This window comes from Lepisosteus oculatus, chromosome 13 (assembly GCF_040954835.1).
Source record: "Lepisosteus oculatus isolate fLepOcu1 chromosome 13, fLepOcu1.hap2, whole genome shotgun sequence".
Taxonomy (NCBI): Eukaryota; Metazoa; Chordata; class Actinopteri; order Semionotiformes; family Lepisosteidae; genus Lepisosteus; species Lepisosteus oculatus.
In genome coordinates this window covers 26,362,398-26,376,617 of record NC_090708.1, presented here as the reverse complement: position 1 = coordinate 26,376,617, position 14,220 = coordinate 26,362,398, and the positions used below count along the sequence as shown (strand labels likewise).

Below are 14,220 nucleotides of genomic sequence, written 5' to 3'. Positions count from 1 at the left end.
AATTGACAACTTTTTGTGAAAGTACTGTACATAAGCTATAAATTTAGTATTCTCATTCCAGAAAATTTTGTGTTTCTTTTTCTCATCAGTATGTATAATATTAATTAAGCAAAAAGTTAGTAGAGAAAAGAGAACCCGGACCCCACAGGGGAACCCAGGTGGTCGACTGGGTTGGCTGGCTCGGCAGCATCCATGGTGTGAAAACATGAACACTCCTGACTCTTGGAGAGTCGCTTGAGAGGCGCTGCCTCACGACTGGGAGCTAGGCCCTCAGGGGTAGGGAAGGAAGAGAAAGACTCCCCTGACTTGCTAAGGATCGCTTTGAGAGGTGCTGCCTCATGACCAGGCGCTGCCCTCAGGGGATATAGAAATGGTGTAACAGGACAGTTCTTTCCGGACCCTATGCAGATGACACAATCCAGAATAGTGAGGAAACACTGGGGAAAATGTCATGCAGGAATACGGGGATGAAAAGAGGGGGGCGTGCCCATGCAGTGCTGGTGATCCGGGGAGGTGTGGCTGAGGCTGACAATCCAAAGAAATCCAAAGGGAGAATCCAAAGTGAAAGCAAAGGTCCATGGCCGAGTAATCCATCCAAAAACCAGAGATTAAAAACAGGTGCCAGGTTGGGACCGGCGGGGGAACAGGAACAGGCGCAGGAAGCTAAAAACATAACGGAGCCAGGCGCAACCAGGACCTGGGCTTGCACGATGCGGAGATCAGATGCAGAGCCTCGAGTGAAGTGAGCGCCTGGCTTTTAAAGGCAAACTTAAACGGGGTAGAAACAAGGAACAGGTGCAGGGAATGAGGCAAACGAAGAAGAGCTGGAGCGCCCTTAAGAGGAGGGGTTTGCGATCATGACAAAGGGAAGAGGAAGACCCCTGACTTTTGGAGGGTCGCTTTGAGAGGAGCTAACCTCAGGGGATAGAAAGGAGGAGATAGCCCCTTGACTCACTGAGAGTCTCATGAGAGGGGCTGCCTCACGACTGGAAACGCATCCCTCAAGGGGGAAGAAAAAGAACTCCTGACTGGAGGAATCACTTGAGAAGTGCTGCTGGATGGGGTTGAGAATGAAGAGAAAGCTGCTCGAGAAGGAAGCGAAAGAAGTCCCCTGACTCGCTGAGAGTCGCTTTGAGACGCTGCCTCGCAACTGGGATAAACCCTCAGGGTACAGAGGGAACGAGAATTAACAAGTTACAGTTACCAAGAAAAATGTGGCCAGGGGTTCCCTCTGGCTCACGCTTGAGAACCTCCCCAGAAAGAGACAAGGTGGCGCTGCCATCCAGAGGTCAGGGAAGTAAGCTTCAAATACCCCGCAAAGATGGACCCCGGACCAACACTTTCCCTCCCAACACCTTTGAGGACAAACAGTTTGCCAATGCATAATTAAAACAAACAAGAGAAAAGAACAGAAGAGGAAGGTGATGAGGTTATGAGTGAGCCTGACCGCACAGTGGAGAGGAAAAAAACCCTACCTGCCAATTCAGGGGAAAACCTCTGGTGGCCCCAGCAGAACAGACACCCCCACTCCGGGCATACTAGCAATAGATAATGAGTAGCTGAAATGTCTGAGAGTGGTATTGATGTAAAGGTGGAGTGCAGAGGTGGATGACTGGCCCATTGTTTAAATAACCTGAATATCCAGGATAACTCAGGCAGTGGAGATGGCAGCTCCAATTCTGAAGGAACGAGGAGAGTAAGCTGAAGGTTGAGACCAGCATTGGAGATTGAGCTCACAGCTGAGGAGAAAACATGTATCTGGGTACTGAAGTATCCACAACTAAGTGGATCAGGCTAGAAGAGCATAGAAAAAAAAAATGAGAGGCTGGGATATACTGCAAGTCGAGTCACTCAATTCTGGAAAATGGAATACAGACAGACTGGTGAATTGCGGCTCTTAAATCTGAGGCAGTCAAACACATTGCAGCCAAAAGAGCATCCCTGAAGGGGTAAAACTGCCTTGTCTCAGGAATAAAGGGGAGGATGTTGGAGGAGATAGGCTTCCTGAAAGGAACTTAGACGTGCTGTCTCTGGATTCCATGAAATGCAACAGAAAGCAGTGAGGATATTAAAGGGACTGAAACGTGAGGCAGAACTGAATCCCAGAGGTAAGATTCTGTTGCACTGGCAAAACAGCGAGAAGAGCAAGGTTAAAATGGAAATAAAAGTGGCCGGTGAAATGGGGCAAAGGGAGAGCATGCAGTCCTGGCAGAAGAGTAGGCTGTGTGGGCAGATGGGGCTAAAGCATGCACTGTAGTAACACGTCCATTGAAGCTGAATTGATTCTAAACGACAAAAGAATGCTGAACTCGGAACTTGAAGGGGAAAAGAGCTGAGATGGGCATTTAGGATGCAGGATTTGGGTAACTGTGAACGGTAAAAAGCATTGGTTGAGCATTGGAAAGGCCAGGGAGGTGATCCTCACTAGAGCTGAAGGAAATCCAGGTGAGATAGCGAAGGAAACTTGAAACTAGGAGAGGAGTATCTTCCTTTATCGGTAATGGAAGCAGCGGACACGATATCAGAAAAAAGATTGATCACTGGTCCTGAGGTATCACAGACATGTATGGAAGCAACAATAGGGTAGAGCTCTAGAAGGGCTGACGATTATACAAGGAGAGAGAGAAAAACACTGAGCATTGAATATTACTGAAAGAATGACAGAAGCATTAGAGAAAATGGAGAGGTCATGCAGAGGAGAACACCAATTCTTGTAGAAGAGAGAGGCAGTTCTGAAGACAGAGTAGAGATCCACAGTCTGATATCCTTCTGAACGTCAGCTGATATAGTAACGTGGGCATTGATAGACGACAGATGTATAACACGGGAAGATGGGAGAAAGATTTGGCTTGAGGTATAATGTGGATATCATCATTTTAATGCGCCGACTAGGATAGCAAGTCACCATACCGATAATTTCAAAATCTGAAATGAAAAGATAGACAGCTGTCAAGAGGAAGGTAAGCTGCAAATTTAACCATATCTTAAGTGATAGGACTCTTCTGCTGGAAAGCTTACTAAAAGCAATACCAAAAAGGGGCTGATCCAAAATGATGAAGACACTCTACGAAGGAGCCAATGAAAAAACCTTTCGGAGCTCCACTGTTAGAAGAAAGAAGAGAATCATTTTACAGATCTACAGATGTCAAGACTGCTATGTTATGAATATTCAAATAGGGGCGTGCCTTAAAACAGGAAGAGTGGCTTAATTACAAATCGGTTCGAACTGAAAATTTAATTGGGCAAAATAAAGAACCACTTTAATAAGTAAAGACAAGCAGTAGCAGTCCACTCCTGGCGCTGCGGAGGGTGGAAAGAACAGATGACATCCCTGAAAATAGAGAAATTCAGAATAAATTCTCTGAGAGTGAAACCACTTCTCAGTAATTACGATTAGAAACATTTAGTATGAGAGAAATGGAATTTACATCTTTACCCTCAAGGATCTGGCGGCGAAAATGAGGGTGGCCTGAGAGCAGCATAGAGTGTGAGGCTTTAGCTGTACTGAAGGTGGAGAAGAAAAAAAAAGACTGAAGATAGGCATGGCTGAAGGAAGCAGAGCTGAATGAAGGGAATTTTCAAGCTTGAGCAGATGGGATCCAAGTCAGAGCTAAAAATCTCACTGGTGAACCTACTGGCTCCTCATCTCTCCATCTAAACTAACAATCTGACTTTTCCAATTACATGACTACTATTAGTCCAAGTCACAACTTAAACATTTCTTAAAGACACTTGGCCAACACAGTAAGTCAATGAAGTACAGAATTCTATCCAAGATATTCTTTCTTTAACGAAGAAATCTTGTGTTCACAGACCCATTGTTATTTCTGCTTGATTAACAAAATAAAAAAGTTGGACTCTTTCTTTTTGTCAACATCCAGATTATACAAGCATATTCTGATCAAAGCTACAGTCAGGATGAACCGAGTTACCCTTTGTCTACCTTGCAGCCAGACCCCAAGAAGACAAACTTAGTACAAACCATTTTTAAAGACTGAAGTCAGCAAGATGCTCACTTTGGTAGAGGTGCCTGAGGCCAATGCAAGCTGCTAAGCAATGTCTGGCAAATCTCTCTTTCTCTCCTCTCTGTAACTATGAAACTCCTAGTACAGGGCAGTGCAAATCAGTGGAAAATTTAACTCATCATGGATGTGTGGCCAACAGATTTTTTAATATTAATTATTTTATTCACATTAGAATTCCCGAGAGTTGTACTATTATTCCAGACATGTTTGATCTTTACTTCATGATAGTAAATGCATATTTACTTGTGTCTGAGATTAAGTGATATAAATAATGAGACTGATAGAACCTATGAGCTAGACCATCATAACATTAGTTGATGCATATTTAATCTGTGAAGTTATTAACTCTATTTGTTATCCCTGAGAGAACTATTAGCCTTTCGTATCACAGAAGACTGTTTAACAGATATATTCTGTCATGTTCATTGTTTGCAATGCATGTTTTGGCTGTATCAATGAATTATACATTGTATATTCAGAATAAATGTGTGAGACTGTAAATTATTATGTTTAATCGATCCCTAAAAGTTGTCAAGTACCCTCACAATTTACAATTACAATTTCTGATTGTTAAATTAAAACCCTACATCCCTTACAACACGATAGTGATGCCTAAATTAAACTTAATCTCAGCTCATAAACCTTTCCTTCTTCTGTTCACTTTTTGTGACAATTGTTTGGATGTAAAGTTTGGTTTGGTCCCAATCGTGTTACAATACTGTAAGAGGAATTACCATTGATGTAATTTCCTCAAGTGTCCACAAGATGCCCTCAATTTACAAATTCAGACCAGAAAAACAATGATTATTTCTGCACATATTAATTGAAACTATAACACCAACAAACATCAACCAGTCAGCATTCATAAACATCTTTTCCAATAATCTGCTATTCAAAACAACAAAACTAAAGTGGTAGAATTTCTTATTTTTTTCCCATTCATGGAATACTTTCATTTCCATAATATAGATCATTGCACCCTTTATGAAGACAAATCTGAATTAATCACAATGCTAAATTTCCTTGTAGTATTTTAAGGGACATTTTTGTTACAGCAAAAGCTTTTAATCAAATGGTCAGTATAATTTACTTAGACTTGAAAATGCTTAAGAGTTGATAAAAACATACAAAATGTGATATACCTTTATTAATATACTTTATAAACATAATTTTTAAAACAGAAAAGTCTGATATCTGCAGGACCTCTTTGTCTCTTTAAAGTCCCAGCACATAAAGAGCTGGCAAAAATGGCCAAAATGGTCCATTTAAGATATTAACTAATAATAATAATAACATCACTTTATTAACCCTTTACAATCTCTTGTATTAGGAATTTGTCTTTTCACAGACCCCAGCTTGCTCTCCATGATGCCCCTGGGGCAGTTGGGGTTAAGGGCCTTGCTCAGGGGGCCAATGGAGTAGGATTCCTCTGCCAGCTGTGGGATTTGAACTGGCAACCTTCCAGCCACAGGCACAGATCCAGGCACAGATCCTTAGCCACAGGGCCAGCAATCTGCCCCCTAAACGGTTGCAATGGCAATGTGTGACTTAAACTACAAGAAAAGAAAAACATTACAGGAACTAACTGATACGAATCCCTGTAGACTTACAAGTCATCTATTTTATTTGCTTGCTTAGAAATTGTTTTCAGAATTAAGGTTATTCCTTTCCATTTCCAAACATAATAACTCTTACATTTTGAACTACAATATTATAGCATAGTATTATATTATTTTTTCAACAGTAATGTTTAAAATCAATACTTCAAAAGTGTAAAAGATTATAAACAGCGCAATGACAATGTGCGACTTAAACTACAAGAAAAGAAAAACATTACAGGAAGTTTTGTGAAAGTCATGTGATGACCTTATGCTAATTATCTGTGCATTTCTGTCACTGAACACGACATCACATTTACAACTCTTCAGATGGGTCAGTTCTTCCTGAATTAACTTCACTAAAAGTTTTTCCTTCACACGAGACTGAAGGAATACTCATTATGAAAACTAGATTCAACATTTTAAAGTCAAAGTTAAAAACAAGTGAGTAACTTTTTTTCATTAATGATTAATTAAAACATTTATAAAAATATATGTTAAGATGTTTGATCATTTTGTTTGCAGGTTTGTTTTTCTGCAGCCTGTTTGTTAACTGTGTGTCACTGACTCCTCACACTGGGGAGACTGTGATTCTCCAGTGTCCTTTCAAGGAGATTTATACTTACTGGCTCAGACAGCAGCCAGGCCAGTCCCCACTAGTCATACTGCAGGTTCTGAGACCTGAATATCACACGGCCATCTACTACAACGGGTTTGGGACACGACATTCACTGGGACCAGACAGCAGCCTGTCCATCCATAACGTTTCCCATGAGGACTCAGGACTGTACTACTGTGCTAGGAGAGAGAACGACACTCTTGTGTTCAGCAACAGCACCTCACTGAGTATCAGAAGTACTGGTAAGATCAATCTTTTACTCCCCACTGACACTGGACTTTGAGCAGTTTGGACTGATTTTGAAGTGTGTACATAATAAATAGTTTAAAAATCTCAGGAATTGATTATATAAAACAATTGACATTTTATAACAAGATTTTTTAAAGTGTTTTTCAGTTTTGAGTAGTAAAACATGATTTTAAAGTGTATAATAAAAATACAAAACGTTGAATTTTGTGTAATTAGATTTTTGTTTTTTTTATGGTACTGACAATACAAAGACAAAAAAAACAAAGATAAGACATTTTTATTACTTTTTATTTTAGAATTCTACAACATTTAAGGATTAAATTATTTTGCACCCTAAATACTAAGATGAACACTGTTTTGAATAAAGCAATCATTGAAACTTTGGATTACATGATGGAATAATGGAAAATAATGGAAAATAATGGAAATTATTCCATAAATGAAATAATGGAAAAACAATATCAGTTTTATCTTTATGATATTATTGTTAATACATATTGAAGGTGTTCTGGTTCAGAAAAGGTCTTTAATTTTATTGCTTTTGACTGATTCTTGAGTGCAGGTATAACACAAAGTCTTTGTTATAGAATTATAATGTTACATGACTGCACTGCCCCTGTATAATTAAGGGCAAACAAAACTCATGAAGTACAAAAGAAAAAAGTTAATTTTTTCTAACAGTTTAACAGTCATGATGCTGCCAAATATGACAGTATTTCATGAAAAAATAGCAAAATAATCTTTTGTACTTTCTTTAAGAAATCTGATATATCTTACATCAGTCAAACTATACTTAGAAAGCAATTGTGTACATCCTTAAAATTCTATTCACAAAATTCATATTTGCGATGATGTACTAACAGAATGTCTGAATTTGACAGTTTAACTGTAACTTTTATTGTCCCTCACAGATTCTTCTGTTCAACAACATCCTGAATCATGGAAAACAATCATTCTGGTTGCTTCACTTATCTGTAGTTTTATTTTATTGATTATAGTCATAGGTGAGTTACAAACATTTTATGTGAATATTAATTAATCTCAGCAATAGGAGAAATTGGTATTCATCCAGCAATTAGGGTCTTGATTGTAAGCTAAAGTTCAATAAATTAATTGTAATATACAGTAGTGATATTAAAGGACAGGTTTGGTATGCACTGTAAGCAAATTAAAGTTAATAGAAAGAAAGAAAATAGAAATAAAGCAAGTATGATAAATTAATTAAATTAATAATACAGGAACATTTGAAGGCTCAGAATTTCTTTCTACTTTTTTTTCTACTTATCAGCATGGAATTAACCTTTACTTGTTCCAAATTAAATAATACTACTTCTATACTACAGGTGGTGCAGCTAATACTAACAGCAATTGATTTATTTCAGTGTTAATGAGGAGACTCCAGATTCTGGGCAAGTTCCTTGTGAATAAATCTGAGAAACTCCAAGAGAACACACAGGTAAAGAAATGCTTCTTTTACACTCTACACACCAATTTTGATAGACTGTCCTTACTGCAGAGGATTCCGGAATCACAGCTAATCATGTCCCTGTCTTCCTAGCAGCAACTGGTCTACTTGTGAAGCACACAATCGCAGGGAAATTACTCCTATGTTACAGCAATGAACTCAGAGCTTCTTATATTGTATACTGTATTTATTCTTATATAAATATATTTAATACAGTAGTTCACAACTATTGAATTTCACATTGTCCAAACTAATATCAGCCATAAGATCTGATACAAAAGGTTGTGGGAGCCATGTTGTTGAAGACATAAAACAGACTTCTTTCATGAAATCCTTTTATCAGTTATCTACAGTCATCCAAGTTAGATATTTGCATCCTTTCTTGTGTTCTTATGTGCCCAAACAATTTTCATTATTTTGCAAGAAACCCCAGTGAATATCTTATTGCTTACTTATCAGAATATGACTGAGCTCATCCGTTTGGTTTTAGCAACAAGATGTAGCGTATACCGAGGTTCAAGCGGCCACAACCCAGAAGAGGATAAAGAAGAAAGAGATACACACCACCTATGCTGAGGTGCAGTTTACCTGAGGCCAGAGCTGATCCCAGGGAGGGAGCACAGTATAATCAATGGGCAGCACTGATAGAAACAGCACAAACCAGAAATACGGGCGTCCTGTAGTTTAGAAACCAGTGACAGACAGTCAACGTATTTTTAAAACTTTTCAACATTGAGAGATTATCAGTAATATTTACAGACAATAAAGTAAATGGTTTTGTAAATATCCACCCCCAAATATCTTTATTTTAATAAAAAAAATGTTGATGTCCAATAACAGTTCCTCCAGTGTTTTTTGTTTCAATTATAGAGATATGGAATGTGCACTTATAATGCTGCTACTTAATGAAACACAAGAACAACGCACAAATGAGAATGTAGATATACTGTATATTAAAGGGTGATGAAAGCGAGAAATTATATCAGTCTGAGAGCACAGAAAAGCAATTTGCTGTGTGAACTTCATAGAAGCTCAATTTTAAAATTAGTCTAAAAGAACAATAATAGAATTAGAAACATTTAACCCATGACGATATCAATTTCAATATGAAACAATCTGTGCTGCCCTGGTGTCTCCTGCTTGACCAGTGGGCTGTGTCATTCTGTTCTTATGAAGAAGGACTTTAAGATACTGTTCTGCTCCTGCACAGCAACTCTGTGACAGTCTGAAATTGTTCTGTTTGACTCGGCTTTGATGTGCTTTTGTCAAACTGCTGTGATCCACACGAGCCAGTAACATCCCCAATTTTACTGCTGAGTTTGTGGGTCGTGTTGTCATCTATTTGGAATGGAAAATGTTTGGAAAAGGTATACATTTCAGCTTTGTTCAATGAGTAAGCAAAGACATATTCGTGTTACAAAGGAAATTCCCCTTCTATGTTTTATTCAATTCAAAATACTTTATCCATCCCAAAGGGTAATATATATCTTTTATAGTACTGGAGAATTCTTGGGGTTATACAGTAAGAATATAAAATGTTTATTTAGGTCTGTAAGCCAAAACTGTTAATTAATGTTATTAATTATTACATTAATAATACAGAAATGTCACAAAAATAACTGAAACTGTAATGTTTAATACCAAAACGTTTAACCAACAGTCTGTAACTTTTTTACTGTTCTTTTTAATGTGAAGTGGGAAGCAGAGCTGTCTTGATAAACATGGGACTGTCTTGCAGATTATCCTGCTGCTTCAGGAGGAAAAAAATAGAATGTGTTAGCAGAGACATGGTTTCCTGTTTATTAATGTGCATTTTTGTCACAGAGAGGGAGAGATGCCATGAGATCAGCACTTGTCCACAATTCATGTTGTCGGCCATCTCACATTGGTCATTACTGTTCCCATAACACTGCTGCCTTTGTGGAAGAGCTTGACCGTAGACTTACAGGACTGCCAAAACATCATAGTGTCTATATAGGAAGGTTTAAAGTCTTTGTTTTCCAACAACATCAAGGTTTTAATAAAAAAAAGGAATGTAGTAATGTAGTGCGACAATATTAAAACACCAAACAAATTTAAGATGTTTGTACCTGTAGGTTGTCTTTGGTCTTGACATGACCGTGAATTGAAAAGAGAAGAGATTAGCAGGTTTTTCTGGTGTACAGCCGCCCACATTTCAGTCAGAACCTTGTTGTCGGCTGAGTCATTGCACAGGGAAACCAGCAATTCAAATCAATAACGGCAGTAAACAATTTAACTTTAAGCATAAAGTTAATTTTTCAAAGGGGTATTATATTTTATATAAACCTCTATAGACATTTGTAATTTTTAACTTAATTCTGCTTATTAAGAGAAATGAGCTCAGAACCAGATACTGTGTATAAACTACGGAGACTGTCATGTTTCGACTGCACAAACTACCCACTCCACACTACATGTACAAGTGGTGCCCACTGTTTGACTGCACTGGAAAATAAAGCCCACGACTGTACTGTACTGCAATTGTCACATCAGACAAGTTGCCTGTTTGTTATCTATCCATGAATGACATTCTTTCAGATATTATTTTTCATACTTTGTGATTCTCTGGTAATTATGAATTCTGGTTTAAATAAAATAGTACAATAACTAAAACATTATTATACAAGTTCAAGTAGGTGGCTGCCAAGTTGATTGACTCGTTAGGCCTTAAATTAAGCCAGGTGAAGACAATTCCATAGTCGAATAAATACTCTGACCCTTCTAACCTCTCAGGATGTTGTGCCTACTCACAACAACCATGGGCTCCTCTAAGAAGATGACTGAGGACTTGAAAATAAAGAAAACTGACTCTTACAAAGAAAAAAGATATCTATAAGATATTTATAAGCTTCCATCTTAGAATTTCCACTGTCAGAAACATCATTAAGAAATGGAAGTTAAAATCCATGGAAGAGTTATCAGAAGGAAACCATCTCTACGATCACATCACAAAAGGCAACATGTGAAGTGTGCAAAACTATACTTAGATAAGCCAGAAACCTTTTGGAACAAAGTGCTGCGGACTGATGAAACCAAAAAAACTTTTTTTGGCCACCACCACAAAAAATACATTTGGAGAAAACATAGGTGAAGCATTTGAAGAAAAGAACAGTTGCCAACTGTTAAGCATGGGGTGGATCTGTTAAGCTTTGAGGTTGTGTGGCAGCCAGTGGCACAGGAAATATTGTGCAGGTTGAAGAAAGAATGGATTCAACTAAATATCAACAAATCCTAGAAGCTAAGTGATGAAATTGAAGCTGAAAAGAGGTTGGATAAGACAACTATCCAAAACATATCTCAAAATCAACCATGAAGTACTTACAGAAACGAAAGATTAAGTCCCCAGACTTGAATACTATTGAAAATCTGTTGGGAGATCTCAAACATGCAGTTCATGCAAGAAGACCTAATAATATTTCTGAGCTAGAAGAATTCTTCAAGGAAGAATGGAAAAAAAATCCTAAAGCAAGAATAGAAAGACTCTTAGCTGGCTACAAGAAGCTGTGATTTTTGTTAAAGGAGGTGTTACTAAGTACTGACTGACAGGGTGCCTAAAGATTTGCGCATGCCACATTCATAATTTTATTTTTTTCAGTATGTTCAATTCAGCAAATAAATCGGAATTGTGCATTAAAATGTGTCATGTTTAAGTTTGTTCCCTGCAGAAGTTGTGTTAACGTCTTTCCACTTAGAGATTCTGTGAAACATGCAATTTGACCAGATGTGCCTAAACTTTTGCATACTGTGAAGTTGAGTGGAGACTAAGACATCTTTAAACCACAGCAGGTTACCATCAGTTGAAGAATTGTTCCTCTTGAGAGCAGAACAGCGGGCGTACTGCACTTGTACAAAACCTGTGTCAGCCTGGTCAGATACACTTTATTATTTTAATCCTCCTTTTTTCCCACTCTTTCCTCTGAGCTCCCTTTTTATATTGTATACTTCATTAATTTGTTCAGTTCCGTTTTGAGAAAATGTAATGCTCAAAAGATCATATAATAGTGTTTAAATTTACATTTTTTTTCTGTGTAAGAACTGAACCTTACTGAATATCTGAGAATAAACATAAAAAACATCTGTGCCATAGTTATTTAGCAGCTCTAGTTCACTTCAAGAATTGGAACTACCGTAACTCTAGATCATTTGAAAAGAAATATAGTCAGCATTTAATTTTATTGTTTTCCAAACTCTTGTGAAAATGCTCAACTCATTAGTGCTAAGAAAATGACAATGACATGAGGCAATTTAGAGAGAGTGTTGGCTCCCTTTATTTCATCATACAGTACATCTATAGCAGAAGCAGTATGAATGAGGTGTTTCCTGTATGTTTTTGTAATTTATACACAATTTGTGATGTTTTGCAGATGCAGGCAGACCTGATCTTTCAACATGAAGCAATCTGATAATTTTAGCACAGAAGAGCGAGGCAATGAAACCACATAGTGTCACCCCCAGCCAGCCGACAGCCCTGCTGTGAGCCCTGCAGCAGAAGTGGGGTTCACTGTGTGCTCACATAAGCACAGAACCACATTGACAAGTTGGTCTCGCAGCCAAAGCAGCAAGAGACCTTAGGGGAAAAGTGTCTCTCGTTGAACCACATAGGCCCCCCGCCTCCCTGTCGTTTTAGAACAGCGCTCTGGTTTGTCTCGCGCTCACTTTGGTATTCACACCTGTTCAGAGCCTGTCAGTGCCACTGTGGTCAGACACATCCGGCTTCACTGCTACAGCGAACCCTCATCAGCCTCTTCAATGGAAAAACATCTCTTCTATTGGCAGAGCCAGAAACCACTGATGAACATGACCAAGACAAGCCAACCATATTACTGGACTTCCACAGACAGGACAAGCACAGGCACACGCTGTTATGGTCAGTGAAGGGTTTTTCTCCTTGGTGAAAACAATGAAGATGCACTAAATGTTTGGTATTTGCTGAAGCAAGGGACTACAAATCTCATCACTGTTCCAAATCTAGCAGCCTGTTTCCCCTTCTTGTACCCACCTACACCAGTAGTTATCACACCAATCTGTGCTACTCGCACAGGGTAAACACAGACCGTCCTGTGGTAAGAACTGCAAGACGAAGCAAGCTTGACTGCAAGCTCTGATTTGCTATGAAAAACCCTTCAGATTATAAAGATGATGGTTTTTCAACAAAGCAGTAAATCATAAAAAAGCATCAAACTGTCTCATCGCATTGTCAATATGAGACTTGTTAAAGTCTTGCAAAAATAAAACAGCACAGATGTGATACCAAAACATTCCCTTAATTGAAATGGGTTTCAGAATCTGAGAGTCAGATTGTAAGAATGCCAAATGCCCTATGAATGGTAAAAAATAAGGCAAAGGTCAGACTGAGACTCCTGATTTTATCACCACTGACGATGACCTTGATGTCACAAGCCAGCCTTCCTGTCTGCGAGTGTCAATTAGATGGACTTCCAATAAATTCTTAGCATAGTCTCGGGTCACTGCTATGGGGTCCACTAATCAGGACCAGTCGAGACACGGGACAGTCTAGGGTCTGAAATATCTAGAATTGTAAAGAATTCAATCAACTTGATTACAAACCCGAATCTTTGTGGTTATTACAGATACAGATTACAGAAAGTGGAAGAATCATTAGGTTAAGTCTGAAGTTCCACTACCACACACCTCCCAGATGCACACACTTGCACAGAACCTCCCAGACCTACTCGAGGCTGGGAGACCATGTGTGAGAGCAGACTTGATAACACGTCAGAGATCTTATCTGCAGCTGACCGCAGCACACAGTGTGCACAGAGTCTCAGAGTCTCAGACCCTGAAGCAGACACCCCCAGGATGTACAGCTTGTAAAGCACGTTCTTCCACACCCAGTAGGAAACAGTGGGCAACTGACAGCACATCGATACACACTATAGGTTAACACTCACAGAAGCTCCACTATCGACCTTAGCAAGACTCTTCTTCCTCTCACTTAGCCCATAAACTCTCAGCACGTGGCATCTCAGCGATGATGGGCCCACAGACTCTTGGACCATGGCCTCTGTGCGATGATGAGCCCACAGACTCTTGGACCACGTCCGTTGAACGACGATGAGCCCACAGACTCTTGGCCCATGTCCTCTGAGCAACCATGAGCCCAGAGACTCTCGGCACACTCTGTGTTGCACAAGAGAGTGAGCTGGGAAGCAAGTTACTGTGGTCAGTTGTCTCAAGAGCTAAGAAGAGAAAACACAAAGAGGAAGAATGTAGGCATCAGAC

General features: G+C 39.0%; 1 long non-coding RNA gene across 1 annotated transcript; it reads left to right on the top strand.

The window, feature by feature from the left end:
- Positions 1-5,940: 5,940 nt before the first annotated feature.
- LOC107079199 (uncharacterized) lies at positions 5,941-8,793 on the top strand. The gene is made up of 5 exons (XR_011191421.1): positions 5,941-6,067; positions 6,149-6,484; positions 7,403-7,495; positions 7,874-7,947; positions 8,447-8,793. It is a non-coding gene; the product is annotated as an uncharacterized lncRNA (long non-coding RNA).
- Positions 8,794-14,220: the final 5,427 nt, after the last annotated feature.